The 16,513-nt window shown below is 42.5% G+C and overlaps 1 protein-coding gene across 7 annotated transcripts in view; it reads left to right on the forward strand.

Moving 5' to 3' along the window:
- The window catches only part of MCTP1 (multiple C2 and transmembrane domain containing 1), a 381,506-nt gene that overhangs the window by 43,801 nt on the left and 321,192 nt on the right, over positions 1-16,513 (forward strand). The window contains exon 1 of one of the 7 annotated variants that reach the window (XM_029071443.2): positions 4,467-4,620. The exons of the other annotated variants lie outside the window; for them this stretch is intronic. The gene's annotated coding sequence lies outside the window, so the exon portion shown is untranslated. Of the gene's footprint in view, positions 1-4,466; positions 4,621-16,513 lie in introns of those variants that run through there. 7 annotated transcript variants of the gene reach the window in all.

The raw sequence follows: 16,513 nt of genomic DNA on the forward strand, positions 1-16,513 counted from the left end.
CTCTGCCAGTCACCAGCCATGTGACTTTGGGTGTGATTCTGATCCCTTCCATTCCTCACTTTCCTCACCTGTTAAAAAAAAAAAAAAAAAAGATACCTCCTTCTCCTACCCCTTAGACTGTGCGTCATACCTGGGAAGAGATTGAGCTGCTTAAATGACACCTCCCCAAGTGCTTGGCACATAGTAAATCCTTCCTAAATTCATTCAATTGTATTTATTGAACCCTTACTGTGTACTGTATATATCACTGTATACTATAACAACTAGGAATGGGGTTCAAGATCTACCTTGGCATTTTAGAGACATATGAAATTATGCATATGTTTCCAGTAGCTGCATTTTAAAAGGGATATAATTAAGCCAGGGGAAGAGAAAGGTAATGAAGATAATGGTGCTAGGGGACGGAAAAGTTATAGTCTGAGATGGGACACGTTTGAAGTTCTCGATCGTGAAGAGAATAGATCACTCGTGTTTATCAACTGTTATATTGTACTCTCCCAGTTGCTTTGTACAGTGTTTGGCAAAAATACTCAAGTAGCTGCACCCCAAGTGAAGTTGTAAATGAGAACTCAGCTGTTAGCAGTCTAGATCACAGAACTGGAATTCCAAGGGATTTGGAGAGCCTCAAGAAGGGGAAGCTGTCACCAGGATGAAATTGGGCAAGAGCAGGATAATGCAGAGGGGAAAATCACCTACTCAGATCACAATGGGAAGGATGTTTCTCTTCGCCAAGAGACTGAAAGAGCTGGAAGTCATAGTGGACCATAAGCTCAGTGAGTCCAGGTGGTAGTGTTAATAACAAACTTGAATGATAGGGGTAATTCCAAAGACAAGAGGGCATTCTTCCCTCTCTATACACTTTGGGTTCTCCACTGTGAACCTTTTATATAATGATATTTAAGTCTTACTATGTACTAGGCACTCTATGGTAGATACAAGCTTGTCAGGTAGGACAAATTCCCTGATGTGCATTGAGCTCAGTTTTAATTCCCATTTTACAGATGAGGTAACTGAGGCACCCAGACATGAAATGACTTTCCCGAGGTCACAGAGCAGACAAGTGGGAAAGGCAGGATTAGAACCCTGACTTTCTGATTCCCAGTCCCTTGCTCTCTCAGGCTATGCTGCTTCTCAATCCAAGGAATTCCAAGCATATTCATCATTTTACAATATGATTAATGGATGTAAAGTCTCAGACCCTCTACCTGCCAACTTAAAAACCATTACAAAGCAATGGGAAACTCTTCCAGGGCCAGGGAGGTCTATTTGCATGGGTACTGCTTTCCTTTGCAAATGTGAGTGGATATCTTGAGGATTAAACCCTACTCCCTCCTACTTAGACTGTAACCCTGATATGGAACCAGAACTGTGTTCAACCTGATTATCTTGTATCTGCCCCAGTGGTTGGCATTTAATGCTTAATTTTTTTTAGTATTATTATTCCACCCACAGTATTTTAGTCTTCTGCAAAGTGCTGACCTGGAGAGTTGGACAATCCTGTTTTAATAGTGGTTTTTTAAAATATTTAAGCAATTACTATGTGTTCAACGCTGCTTTAAGCACTGGAGTGGTTACAAGTCATGGGTTCTAATCCCAGTTCTGCCACTTGTTTGCTGTGACCTTGGGCAAGTCAGTTTATTTCTCTGTGCCTCAGTTCCCTCATCTGTAAAATGGGGATAGGGATGGTGTCCAATCTACCCCAGCACTTAGAGCTTAAATATCATTATTATGTGAATTACGTTGGACACAGTCCCAGTCCCGCATAAGGATCAAAATTAGCAGGAGAACTGAGGCACGGATGAGTTGTGACATGCCCAAGGTCATACAGAAAGCATTTGGCAGAACCAAGATTAGAAAGTAGGTCCTCTGACTCCCAGGCCCATGCTCTTTCCACTAGGCCATTCTGTTCCTAAAACAATGTCCAACATTCTGTACTGTCTTAATTGCACAGTAGAATTCTCAATTCTTTCCCCATTCCTTTGCCTCCCCAGTTACAAAGCCTATCTTTCTGTATTGTTCAGGCTAGATTTATAGTAGTGTGGGATCTATTTTGGGTGCAGTGAATGTTGGAGGTGGCTGTTGGACAGCCCCCCAGAAGTTGATAGGCTTGAGAGAATGAAGGAATCCAGGCTAGTTATCCAGGAAAGATCAATGGGGCTTTGATAAGCTATGACATTGCTGAGGGAACAGTGGATGAAAGTGGAAGGATTTATGAGGGAAGGAATTATTAGGTATTAGGAAGGATTTACAAATGTTAAAGGTTGGGGTGCTACATTTAAATGAGTAAGTTCTGTTTTGGGATTGATGGTACCATGTTGGATAGTGGGGTGGTGCTAGAAAGCCTTTTGAGGCCTTTCCAGTGTATAGATCGTAGGTTTTCATGTCTTACATAACTGCTGGTCACAGATTTAGTAGATCCATCTCCTGAAATTCTCTCTCCTGCCGGTTAGCTTCCTTATCTCTCTTCCTTTTCCGTTCATCATAGTCCCTTCTTTCAACCCCCATCACTCTTTTCTCCTACTGGAGTATTCCAAGAAAGCTAAGTGATAAGCAGTGACCTGGCATTTGGTCTCTGGGCACTTCTTGTAAATTGTCAATTCCCCTGCCTCCACCCAGTATTTCCAGCACCAATGGATAGGAAAATTACCAGCTTTCTCTCTTGAAAAACAGGTATCGCTGATAACTTTTTTTTTAAACAAAACAACAAACTGAATGTTCAGACTTTCTTTCATAATTCCAGTCCTTTCCTACAGCTTCACCCAAGCTCTGTGTGCTCTTTTAGGCTCTACTTTGTAAAGACCCAAGATCTTATAACTAATTTTTAGTATTGTGAAGCCTAGAATTGCTACCATTTTAGAACAGGGTGATATTGCAGAAAGCACATCTTACCTTGACCTAGCAAAGATGAAATTTTCAGACCTTTTTTCCCCTTTAGGAATTTGCATTTGCTTAGCCATGCAAATATTTTCAATTCCTCATTCTGCTTCCTGCTGACTGATGTTTCTTAAAGCCTTCTACTGCTTAAAACAGGCTGCTTTATATTTTGAGCAGCAAATATTTATGGGAATATGCATCAGTATTGCATTTCCTTACATCCAAATCTTGCTGTAGGAAGAGTCAATGGAAAACAAGTACTTGAAGAGGCACTCCAGCACTGGATACCTGTAAGTACAAACTCCAGCTATTTTTTTAAATTACTCTGACTAGAGCTGTGGTTAAGCAAACAACCTTATGTCATCTTGGTTGTTGACTTCTAGGGTATGGTCATCAGCACACAGTAATATATGAGTGACTATTTCTAGCACCTTGGAAAAACAAAAGTCTTTTTTATAGATATTTAAGTGCTTACTATCTAAGAGCTGGGGTAGATAGATGATCAGAGTGGTTACAGTCACTGTCCCACACAGGGCTCAGTCTTTTTTTTTTTTTTTTTAACGGATGCAGTAAATGAGACACAGAAGTTTAAACCAAGTAACAGACAAGTAACAGAGCTGGGATTAGAACCCAGGTCCTCTGACTCCCAGGCCTGTGCTCTCTAGCCTATAAGCTCGTACTAGGTGTGGCTCGGTGGAAAGAGCCTGGGTTTGGGAGTCAGATGTCAGGGGTTCGAATCCCGGCTCTGCCACTTGTCAGCTATGTGACTGTGGGCAAGTCATTTCGCTTCTCTGTGCCTCAGTTCCCTCATCTGTAAAATGGGGATTAACTGTGAGCCTCACGTGGGACAACCTGATTACCCTGTATCTACCCCAGCGCTTAGAACAGTGCTCTGCACACAGCAAGCGCTTAACAAATACCAACATTATTATAATAGGCGGGGAGCTTGTCCACCAATTCTCTTATTGTACTCTCCCAAGTGCTTAGTACAGTGCTCTACAAAGTGCTCAATAAATACCATTGGTTGACTCTTTTCCAATAGGCAGTGCTGCTTCTCAGTTGATTTGGAATTAGAGGTGAGGAACTAATACCTGCATCCAGGAGGGAAGCAGCATGGCTCAGTGGAAAGAGCCCGGGCTTGGGAGTCAGAGGTCTTGGGTTCAAATTCTGGCTCAGCCGCTTGTCAGCTGTGTCCTTGGGCAAGTCACTTCACTTCCCTGAACTTCAGTTACCTCATCTGTAAAATGGGGATGAAGACTGTGAGCCCTACGTGGGACAACCTGATCACCTGTATCCTCTCTAGTGCTTACAACAGTGCTTTACACATAGTAAGTGCTTAACAAATGCCATTATTTTTGAATCTACAGCATTGCTGCGTAGAATAAATAGAACAGGACTAGAGGCGTTACACATCTCTGCCTTACTCCATTGACAGAGGGGCACCTTTTGGTTCTGATTCAGCCCTGCCATTATGAAGTAATCTTAGAATCTTGATGTTTTAGGGCAAACATTTGTTTAGAAATGCCCAGAGCCCTGATCTTCTGATGGCATCGTGCCTCTGAAAACAGTTCCCTGACATGTCAGCTGTGCCTGAAGCCACACTGTGATTCCAGGAGTATCAGTCGATATTCTTTAGTAGCCAATCCAGACTTCCTTTAGCCTAAAAGCTAAACTTCTGGAATTCTAGCCAACAGGGTGTCCAGATGTCCAAAATCTACAAAAGAGCTATAAAAGAATCTGCCACTGGTAAGTTTTTGTTTTTAACGTGTAACGATTGCTACAATAGATCAAAACTATCCCCAGAGTAATTGTTGAAGCTTCCCCAGCCAAGAAACTAGCAGATGAGCATTATTATTTTGAGATTGGAAGACAAATGACTCTGTCATGGCTCGAAATGAATACCTTCATCAAATAGTATTGTGTTTTGTTGTATGTCTAGGATTTAACTCCTTTGCTACTAAACTGCTTTATCATAGATTCATTTGGTGTGGTCCTACACTTGTATTTTTTTAAAAATGACATCATCGTTGGTCTTTGAGCACTTTCTGTGTTTTACTTCTGTCCCAACCCGTAAGCTGTCTGAGTGACTTCCCCTTTGAAGGCAGAATTTAAGGTTTCCTTTAGAGCTCTCAAGGTCATCATTTAGTACCAGGAGGATACGTGTTGAGATGTCTTACATTGTTGGGGTTACTTACACTTACCTTGTCTACGTACTTGAAGCTGGGACCTTCGGACACTTGATATTTACCCTAACCCCACAGCCCTTTTGTACATATCTATAAACTCTCTCTATATATTATACATTACTCATTCATATTACTGCCTCTTGCCCTCTAGACAGTAAGCTTGTTATGGACAGGGAGCAGGTTTGCTAATTCTGCTGTTGTACTCTCCCAAGCACTTAATCCAGTGCCCTGCCCATAGTAAGTGCTGAACAAATACCACTGCTTTACCTCAAAAGGTAGGTCAAGCTCAGAAAGGGCCTGTCTGTTTTTGCTGAGTATGTAAGGACTGTACAGAGAAATATTGTTAAATGCCATGAACTGTCTCCTATACTTTCTGTATGCTTCCAAACACTAATATTAACCTGCACACTGTATTATTAAGCACTTACTATGTGCCAAGCCCATGGGTGTAGCTGCAAAATAATGAGATGGGACACAGATTGTGAACTCCAGTAAGGGTAGAGTCTAAGAGCAAGGAGAAGCAGTATCTTTTATTTCTATTTTGTTGATGAGGAAACCAAGTCAGAGAGGTCAGTGGCAGCACTGGAATTAATTCACAGGACTCCTGATTCCTCATCCTCTGCTCTGTACCCTAGACCACACTGCCTCCCCTCCAGTATTTTTCAGTAACCAGTAAATACTGATGATCAAAGAAATACTCTGGGTAAAGATAATGCTGGTGCAGAATGCTACTGGGGAAAAGAACATGACTGCTATCTACCCAAGTGAAAAGAAACCTTTAACTATGAGAGCCCTGACAACTGAAAGAACAAGATGTAATAGTATAGTATTTAAGTGTTTGCTGTGTGCCAAGCACCGTTCTAAATGCTGGGGTAGATACAAGGCAATCAAGTTGTCCCACATGGGGTTCACTGTCTTAATCCCCATTTTACAGATGAGGTAACTCAGGCAGAGGGAAGTTGTGTGGCTTCCCAAGGTCACACAGACAAGCAGTGGAGCTGGGATTAGAACCCGTGATCTGACTCAAGCCTGTGCTCTTTCCACTAAGCCACGCTGCTTTCAGTCCTTATATGGATTAAGGGGACCACCTGTCCTTTAAAGGCAAGCGTTCTTCCTTGAATGAGCAGAACTGAGGCCCAATAATAATTACAGTATTTAAGTGCTGTTATGAGTACCAAGCACTGTTCTAAGTGCTGGGGTGCACAAGTAAATCAGTCTACATCTCCACTGGACAGATGGGGTAACTGAGGCCCATAGATGTGAAATGACTTGCTCAAGGTCCCAAAGCAGACTTGGGGCAGAGCTGGGATTAGAACCCAGGTCTTTTTGACTCCCAGGCCCATGCTTAATGCTCTAAGATGCTTGTTCCTCCATCTTCCTTGACAAAAGGACACTAAATTGAAGATCAGTTAATGATATTTGATTACTGTTTGCAGAGCACTGAACTAAGTGGTAGGGAGTGTACCATTCAAAAAGAGATGGTAGAAATGAAGCAGCATTGCGTAGGGGATAGGGCATGGGCCTGGGAGCTGGAAGGACCTGGCTTCTAGTCCGACTGCCACCCGTCTACCCTGAGAACTTGGGCAAGGCATTTCACTATGCCTGTTACCTCATCTGTAAAATGTGGATTGAGAATGTGAGCCCCAAGTGGAACATAGTGTCCAACCTGATTAGCTTGTCTTTACCCCAGCGCTTAATACAGTCCATTCATTCATTCAATAGTATTTATTGAGCGCTAACTATGTGCAGAGCACTGTACTAAGCACTTGGGATGAACAAGTCGGCAACAGATAGAGACAGTCCCTGCCGTTTGACGGGCTTACAGTCTAATCGGGGGAGACGGACAGACAAGAACAATGGCAATAAATAGAGTCAAGGGGAAGAACATCTCGTAAAAACAATGGCGACTAAATAAAATCGAGGCGATGTACAATTCATTAACAAAATAAATAGGGTAACGAAAATATATACAGTTGAGCGGACGAGTACAGTGCTGTGGGGATGGGAAGGGAGAGGTGGAGGAGCAGAGGGAAAAGGGGAAAAAAGAGGGTTAAGCTGCAGAGAGGTAAAGGGGGGATGGCAGAGGGAGTAGAGGGAGAAGAGGAGCTCAGTCTGGGAAGGCCTCTTGGAGGAGGTGAGTTTTAAGTAGGGTTTTGAAGAGGGAAAGAGAATCGGTTTGACAGAGGTGAGGAGGGAGGGCGTTCCAGGACCGCGGGAGGACGTGACCCAGGGGTCGACGGCGGGATAGGCGAGACCAAGGGACGGTGAGGAGGTGGGCGGCAGAGGAGCGGAGACACAGTGCATATTAAATACCATAAAAGGAGCTTACAGTCTAGAGGGGGAAGCAGGCATCAGTATAAGTTTTATGCCCATAAATGCTGAGGGTGAAGTGAATACCAAGTAGCCAAAAGATACAGATCCAAGTGCTGATGGGAAAAGAGGGCTTATTTGGGAAAGGGTGATTGGAGGAGGTGGGATTTTAGTAGGCTTTGAAGGTGGGGAGAGTTGTCTTACACATTGGGAAGGGGAGTTCAGGCAGAGGGAGGATATGGGAAGTGGCAAGATAGTTGGGATCCAGGTATTATGAGCAGGTTGGTGCTTAAGTGTGTGCGCTGGGCTATAGTAAGATTAGGAGGGGACAAAATGCGTTTGGTAAGGAGGAGTTTTTGTTTGATTCAGGGATAGATGTGCCACCACTGAATGTTCTTGAGTGGGAAAACAAGGACTGAAAGTCTTCTATATGTAATATAAAGAAAAAATGATCCAGGCAACAGGGTGAAGTGTGGACTGGAGTGAGGGGGGCCAACACTGGGGCAGAAGCAGTAATCAGAGAAGTAGCATGGCTTAGTGGAAAGAGCATGGGCTTGGGATGCAGGAGGTGGGTTCTAATGCCAGCTCTGCCACTTGTCTGTGTGACCTTGGGCAAGCCACTTAACTTCTCTGTGCCTCAGTTACCTCTTCTGTAAAATGAGGATTAAGACTATGAGCCCCTGGGACAACCTGATTACGTTGAATCTCCCCCAGCCTGTCACATAGTAAGTGCTTAACAAATATTATGTTTTTTTATTAATCAATGCAGGATAGGCTAAGTGCGTAGAACTGACAGGATTTGGTGACAGAATGAAGAATAATAATGGCATTTAAGCACTTATTATGAGCTAAGCACTGTTCTAAGAGCTGGATATGTGTGTTCAAAAAGATGTTTTTTCATGGTATTTGTTAAACACTTACTATGTGCCAGGCACTATACTGAGAACTGGGGTAGGTACAAGCTAGAGAAGCAGCGTGGCTCAGTGGAAAGAGCACGGGCTTTGGAGTCAGGGCTCATGAGTTCGAATCCCAGCTCTGCCACTTGTCTGATGTGTGATCTTGGGCACACTTAACTTCTCTGTGCCTCGGTTACCTCATCTGTAAAATGGGGATTAAGACTGTGAGCCCCACGTGGGACAACCTGATTCCCCTGTGTCTACCCCAGCGCTTAGAACAGTGCTCGGCACATAGTAAGCGCTTAACAAATACCAACATTATTATTATTATTATTATTAAGTTGGATGCAGTCCACAAACCACATGGGGCTCATAGTGTAAATCCCCATTTTGCAGATGGGGTAACTGAGGCACAGAAGAATTAAGTGACTTGCTCAATGTCACACAGCCAACAAGTGGCAGAGCCCTGATTTGAGGTCCTTCTTACTTCCAGGCCCATGTTCTATCCACTAGGCCACACTGCTTCTCTAGAGTACTGTCAAGATTATAGGCTTGAGAGAGGGAGGATAGTATTGTCTACAGTGATACTGCTGCTTGGTTTAGGCCTGCAGCAGAGCCTTGTAAGACAGATTCCCAAGGGTGGCTGAAAAGGGCTTCTGCAAAATTCTTGGAAAAGAATTATAACTAGGCTCATAGATTTCCATCTTCATTCATTATAGAAATGATCACATAATTGGCTTTCTTTGCCTGATCCTCTGCCTATGAAGGTCTACCTGGGGAGTAAGGACTCCGCGTGCTTGACGCATTGGCTAGCAGTGAGGAATGGGTACGACTGGTGAGCCTGTCCTTTTTTTTTTCCTCTGCAATGCCTGGAAGGCAGCCATATGAAACTGGGCTTTGTAAAGAGAGAGGCTTGTTTGCCATTATCCAATCTCATTTCATAATTCCAAGTCATTGTGGAAGAGAAAAAATGGATTTTTTTTCCAAATGTCCATCTACAGAGGCATTTTGTTTTTTTGCAAGTGCTGTTTTGGCAAGTAAAGACTAGAAATATGGCACATAAGAGAATGAACAGCCTGAGGGCACTGTGAGGTATTTCTAAAGGATATATAAAATTTTTAGAAGCAGAGTGGAGGCTAACTCCTGACATGCTAATCATGAAAAACCTGCTGTATTTGGTACCTTCCTCCTCTTACTGGTAGGATGTAGTATTGGCTATTGAATGCACTTAAAATTCTTGATGTGGGGTGTTTTGGCTGCAACAGGTGGAGACAGTTGGTGGTCTAAAGCTTTCCTTGAAATTATATTGGACCTCATGAGTCAGAAGCAGAGGTAATTGGTTTTAAGTCTAAACTGAAAAGAATTACATCACTTTTTTTGCAAATAAGCCCAAACAATTACTTTTCTGCTTGGTGGTTACTTAGCAGGGATGAAACCCTATTTTGTGGGATGAAGACCACTCTGCCCCTTATCTGCTGTGACCTCAAAACTGCTGTGTCCTTGCCAATGTACATGTTTTCCTTCCAACTGGACTCCTCTGGCTCACTGGCTGCAGATCTTGTAGCTTTAACTGGAAGCATAAAATTGGCTAAGTTTGGCTTGATAGGTTTTCTCTTGGCAGGAGCAAATCCCTGCCTGGGCTTCTCAGTAGCAAGGTGCTGAGTCGTAGCCCAAATCCGCTAGTGGGACAGTTTCCATCTGGAGTCGTGAAATTGAAGCTGTTAGCAAATGCAGCAACCCAGCCAAGCACAATTTTAAGGGTTGGGTGGGAAGGAAAGGAGATGGTGGCTCATTATGGGCCGAGAATGTTTCTGCTAATTCTGTTGTACTTTTCCAAACACTTAGAACAGTGTTCTGCACATAGTAAGTGCTCAAATACCACTGACTGATAAATGGGAAAGAGAGGAGGGAATTCACTGTTATACTATTGTCCTGGGCTGCAGCCTCCACTGTTGGTAGAGGGTGGCCACAGTTACCTCAGCTGCTGCCCTGGATGAACTTGGAATTTCTGGTGTGGTTGGAATGGTGCTTCCAGTTATCCCCACAGAGGACCAGTTCAGCTGCAATGGTGATGTGGTGGCAGAAAGCTCTGCTTCTCCATTCTTGCTCTCTCTTGCCTCCCATAACTTTATGTGACTATGAGCTCATCACTGCTTTCCCTTCAGGAAGCAGGATCAATCCTACCTGAGACTGGGTGGTGGTCAGAACCCCTAAAAACATCATTTTCACCTCAAAAAAATGAGGTTCAGATGGCATTGTCTCTGTGGGGAAGGAACTCCCTTCCCATTTCTCCCCAAGTGATTAGTAGTGCTCTGCACATAAGTGCTTGGTGAATTCCATCGATAGATGGCACTTAATGTCAGTCTTCATCCCTTACTCACATTGCTTATTGGTGCTGGGACTTCCCCAGAGGGCAGGAACTCAATGTTTTAAAAAAAACTCAATTTTTTCTCAAATACACTTTATTGACATTGAAATCTGAAAAGCATTTTTTTAGCTTCTGATCCAGGGAAAGGATTAGTATAAACTTCAGTAGAGTGGAGGAAAATAATGATATTTACTTAGCACCATCTGCCTTCCTGCCAGGCATGTGATGGTGTGTATCAAAGTCACCAAGTTGGCTTTGATTGGTATAACATAATAGGGAAAGAAAACAAGGGGTAAAACTTGTAATGACTACTGAATGATTCTTACTACTTAAGGTTGCAGGTAGAGAGAAACGCATCATTGCCCTTAATAATAGTAATTATAGTATTTTTTAAGTGCTTACTATACTAAGCGATGGGGTGGATACAAGCCAATTGGGTTGGGCACAGTCCCTGTTCCACATGGGACTCAGTCTCAATCCCCATTTTTCAGATGAGCTGAGGCCCAGAGAAGTGAAGTGACGAGCCCAAGGTCACACAGCAGACAAATGGCAGAGCGAGGATTAGAGCCCATGACCTTCTGACTCCTAGGGCTGTGTCCTATCCACTATGCAGTACTGCTTGATGGTCCCCAGAAACATTGATTTTGGGGAGCAGGGTAGATAGTGATCCAATCACACAGGCCTTGGATGGAGTCGGTTCTTTTCTGGTTACTCCTCCAAGTGGTTTCTTTTTTTGTTTTCTGGTGGAGGTGGATATTTAAGTGCTTACTGTTTTCCAGGCACTATCCTAAGCATTGGGGTAGATACAGGCTAATCAAGTTGGACACAATCCATGTCCCACACGAAACTCAGTCTTGATCCCCATTTTCCCGATGAGGTAACTGTGGCACAGAGAGGTTTTGACTTGCCCAAGGTCACACAGCAGACAAATGGCAGAACTGGGACTAGAACCCAGGTCCTCTTGACTCTCAGGCCCGTTCTCTGTCCACTGGGCCAGTCTGCTTTTTAACAGAAGATACCACCTGGTAACCTTGCCTGCTTACCTTCTCCTCTGCAATGCTTCCCAAAGCTGGGGTCAATCAGTGGTATTTATTGAACCCTTACTATATGCAGAGCACTATGCTTAGCACTTGGAAGAGTACAGTACATGTGAGTCCATTTTTAGACTGTGAGCCCGTTGTTGGGCAGGGATTGTCTCTGTTGCTGAATTGTACATTCCAAGCGCTTAGTACAGCACTCTGCACATAGTAAGCACTCCATAAATACGATTGAATGAATGAACAAGCTTAGAATCGAGAAGCTAGGAAACTCTAGATGGGTCAAGAATTGTGTTTCTGCAGATAGTAATTTGGTGTCCGTTCCTTCCACCCCTTCCTATCCACCTGCTGACCTCAAATCTATAAGATCTATTTAAATAATCGTAACAACAATAATGTCAAAAAGACTTTGAAAGGGTATGACATGGCTTATAGAAATCAATTTTTTTATAAGCATTGTTTAAATTGCCTTTCATTGTTCTACCTAAATTGTTGTCTAAAATTTAATAGCTTGAGTATTGTGCTATTTACCCTGTAAGTTAAAATAACCCTTCTAGAAATGCTCATTTTAAAGTAGCTGAAATGAATCTTTTTTCCCTTTTTGAAAAGGAAGTTGACCAGGTTTTCTTTTGTAAATATTTTGCAATAACTGCATTCAATCACTACTTTCAGGACATTGTGTCCTCAAATGCAAAATATAAAAGCATATGTTCTCTACTGAGATAATAGAACATTGATCCTAAATTTCTTTTTTTCCAATCCAGGTCCTTTTTAATATATCAGAAGGTTATGTTGACTATGAAAAGACACAGGCATACTACTGTGCTTGTCAATCCTAAAATACTACTCTAGACTTCTGGCTCATTTGCAGGTTAGCATTGACCTTGGGGTACTCTCCTCCTCTATTTGGGGACATCAGATTTCAGGTTTTTTGAGCTGTTTTCCATCAGACAGCTCTAAACCCCCAGGAGGGCTATGTGTCAGCTCTAAGCCACTGAATGGGGTGGAGCCAGTGGTGCAGTGGGCAAAGGGAACCCCAAAACTGAAGTGTAAGTTGTTTTGGGTTTGTCTTGTTATTGTTGAAGGATGCTTCTGTTATGTAAGGATTTTTCTTCTTGGTTATTGGATGGGAGGGAGGAAAAACTCTATAGAGCTAATGACAGTGATGCTGTGGGGTATCTTCTTTGTTTACTAAAGAAAGGGAAGACACACCACTCCTTTTCTGAGGCCTTCTAAGGTGTTGTCATCACCAATGCTGAGTCATTTCTGATTCATGGTGACACTATGGATATATTTTTCCAGAATGTCCTTCTGCCATAATCCAAACCTTTCTAATGTTTCTTCCATTATCGTTGTTATGGTTTCTATCCATCTAGGCGCTGGTCTGCCCTTTCCACGTTTTCCCTGGACTCTTCCTAGCATTAGTGTCTTCTCCAGAGAATTAGTGTTCTGGATGATGTGTCCAAAATATGCTCATTTAAGTTGTCATTTGAACTTGGCTTGATTTGCTCCAAAACTTGTTTGTTTGTTCGGGCAGTCTGTGGTATTTGCAGCTAAGATGTGGGCTCCTTTAAAACTACTTCGAGTAGGCCCTTCACCCACAGTAAGTTGTCCTAAAGACAGTTATGTTTCCTTGGGCTTTGAAGGACAAAACTTTCCTTAGTTTGCCTTTTCCTGTCCTGAAGCCAGTGCCACTGCTGTTTTGAGCATAGAATGTCACTCTATGTAACATATACCTTTGAATTAACTTTCTATTTGTCACACTGTTGTGCAAAGGAATTTAAATTTTCCAAATGCTACCCATATATCTCAATCCAGAGGGCAGAGAAAACACACCCTACTATAATTTTATGAGCTCAGTGTGGAAGGGATTCCGATGACGTACCTGTTCATGCTGTAGGATTCTAGCATCAACTTTGAAGGGCACAAATAAACTTATAGGAGAAATTGCACCAATAACACTTGTAGAATAGTAATTCAAAAAATGGTATTGAGCACCTACTATGTACAAAGCACTGTACTAAGCACTTGGGAGAATACAATAAAACAGGATTAATGGACACGTTCCCTCCCCATAAGAAGCTTACAGTCTAGATGGGAATAATCTTCTCTAAAGATACTTTAAAACTGATATTGAGTTGCAGTAAAGACGTTTGTGTCATGACAGAGGTAAAGTGGGCAGGGTGCATACCATGGGGGTGTAACACTAGTTGCAAAGTTGTGTGACCAATGGGGAAAGGTAAAGTGGCAGAAATGTGGCATGGACAGCATTTAAAAATGGGGCATGTGGGAAAGTGTACATTCACCCACCCTTCTTACCACTTTCCCCTGAGAATGAACCTTTTCAAACTATTTCAATGCCAAAGGGTTGCTTCCACCTTACTGTCAATCAGAAGTATGTTGAAAGAGTCTTGTAGCTTGAGTAACATTCTCACTGAAGTGATCTCCAAATTTCTGTAAAAAAACACTGAAGAGTTAATGTTGGTATTTAAGCGCTTACTATGTGCCGAGCACTGTTCTAAGCGCTGGGGTAGACACAGGGGAATCAGGTTGTCCCACGTGGGGCTCAGTCTTCATCCCCATTTTACAGATGAGGTAACTGAGGCACCGAGAAGTTAAGTGACTTGCCCAAAGTCACACAGCTGACAAGTGGCCAAGCTGGGATTCGAACCCATGACCTCTGACTCCAAAGCCCGTGCTTTGGAGTCTAACATGGAATATGAGAGTTCTAACATATGGAAAAGAAAATTCTGAAACCAAAGGAGTTTTACCTTTCTGAAGGCTGCATTCATTTCCCTATAACCTGCTGACCCTTTTGGTCACTTTGGGTAGTCAGGGCGATTTTGCCTGTTGGATAGCTGGGCACTTTATCAGGGCCTTTAAGTGTTTGGGTCCTAAAAGCTTCTCCCATTGTATGGTGCTTCCCATTATATCTAAAAGTGTTCCTAGCAATGCTGGAAAAGGATATCTGGAAATAAGAGCAAATATTGTATTTAAAGAAGCTATCACAGTGGCAACTTAAACTAGACCCAGCCCTGGGCCTACCAGTTCCAAATCCTAGACTTAATTTAATTCTACATTTAATTTTAATTTTATGAGGGCATTAGGGAATATAAATATAAATGCCATTGATTAAAATCCTTACTAGGTTTTACATATTTTTCTATTTTGGTTTACCAACATATCTGTAGCTAGGTAGGAATCTTTTATATGCACCCATATGTGTTATAAACCTATTTAAAGTTTTCTTGCCCAAATTGCATTCCTTCTCGTTTGACCTTTCCCATTTAGATGGTGAGCAGGCAGTTGTCTTAACTGAGTTTGTAACTTTTTGTTAATGAGGTGTACATCCCCTTGATTGTATTTATTGCTATTAAGTTGTCTTGGTTTTTGGCCGTCTTTCTCCCCCGATTAGACTGTAAGCCGGTCGATGGGCAGGGATTGTCTCTATCTGTTGCTGAATTGTACATTCCAAGCGCTTAGTACAGTGCTCTGCACATAGTAAGCACTCAATAAATACTATTGAATGAATGAATAACCAATTGTAACCACATTTGCATAGTGCTCTAGTAGCTTATAGTAGGCAAATTACCAAAGGATAATAATAATAATGTTATTTGTTAAGCGCTTACTATGTGCAGAGCACTGTTCTAAGCGCTGGGGTAGACACAGGGGAATCAGGTTGTCCCACGTGGGGCTCAGTCTTAATCCCCATTTTACAGATGAGGTAACTGAGGCGCAGAGAAGTGAAGTGACTTGCCCACAATCACACAGCTGACAAATGGCCGAGCTGGGATTCGAACCCATGACCTCTGACTCCAAAGCCCGTGCTCTTTCCACTGAGCCACGCTGCTTCTCCAATAATCATAGTAATAATCAGGATAATAATCAGGATAGTAATAATCAGGAGTGAAGTTGCCATCATTCACAGTTTGGGGAATTCTCCCAGTTGGTCACATTTGAGCACATACTGATTGCAGAGCAATCAGAAGCAGAATAGCCTTATGAAAAGAGCACAGGCCTGGGAGTCAGAGGTTCTGGGTTCTAATCCTAGATCTGCCATTCTGCTTGCTATGTGACTTTGGGCAGATCACTTAACTTCTCTGTATCTCAAACTTATCAACTCGAAAATGGGATTAAGACTGTGATTCTCATGTGGGACAGGAACTGTGTCCTACCTAACTTGTACCTTCCCCAGTGCTTAGAACAGTGTTTGACACACAGTAAGTGCTTAACTAATACCATTAAGAGAAATTATCTTGGTACTTGGACTGGGAATGCTTCTGTGGTGATATATGTGGGAGCAAGCTTGGGTTCACTCATCCCTGCCAAGAGTTTTTTGGGAGAATGTGCACAGCTAGACTGTCCAGGGTTCCTAGTTTCACTATTGTTCTGTTCCTGAGACCAATTGCAAACCGTGGAGTGATGACCCACAGGATCTTCAGTCATCTAGAGTTAGTGCAATTTATTAATTTTTCAATTTTATTAATTGTGCCATGGGTCTGGTATATTGGAATTCCAGCCAAAGCAGAAGTGGGAAGTGAGTCAAGTGCTAAAAGGGAAGCTTTGAAAAAATGAGTACATTTACAAAAGTATCAATAAAAGCCTTTGAAAGCTTCATATAGCATTTTTACCATCCTTTGACCTAACTTGCACATGCCATAATCCACTTTTAAAGAAAAGAGGATGGAAGATTATAATTGATATTATCCTGGGCTTGTGAACTTTTCCACATATTGCCAGTTCACCTCAGTCCTAATCTTATAACCGCCTTCAGAGAAAAACCTTTGTGCCTCTTACTACCAGTATGTATTTAAGTTCCTCTGATGATGTTAATGAGCT

Source organism: Ornithorhynchus anatinus, chromosome 1 (genome assembly GCF_004115215.2).
Source record: "Ornithorhynchus anatinus isolate Pmale09 chromosome 1, mOrnAna1.pri.v4, whole genome shotgun sequence".
In the NCBI taxonomy this organism is placed as follows: Eukaryota; Metazoa; Chordata; class Mammalia; order Monotremata; family Ornithorhynchidae; genus Ornithorhynchus; species Ornithorhynchus anatinus.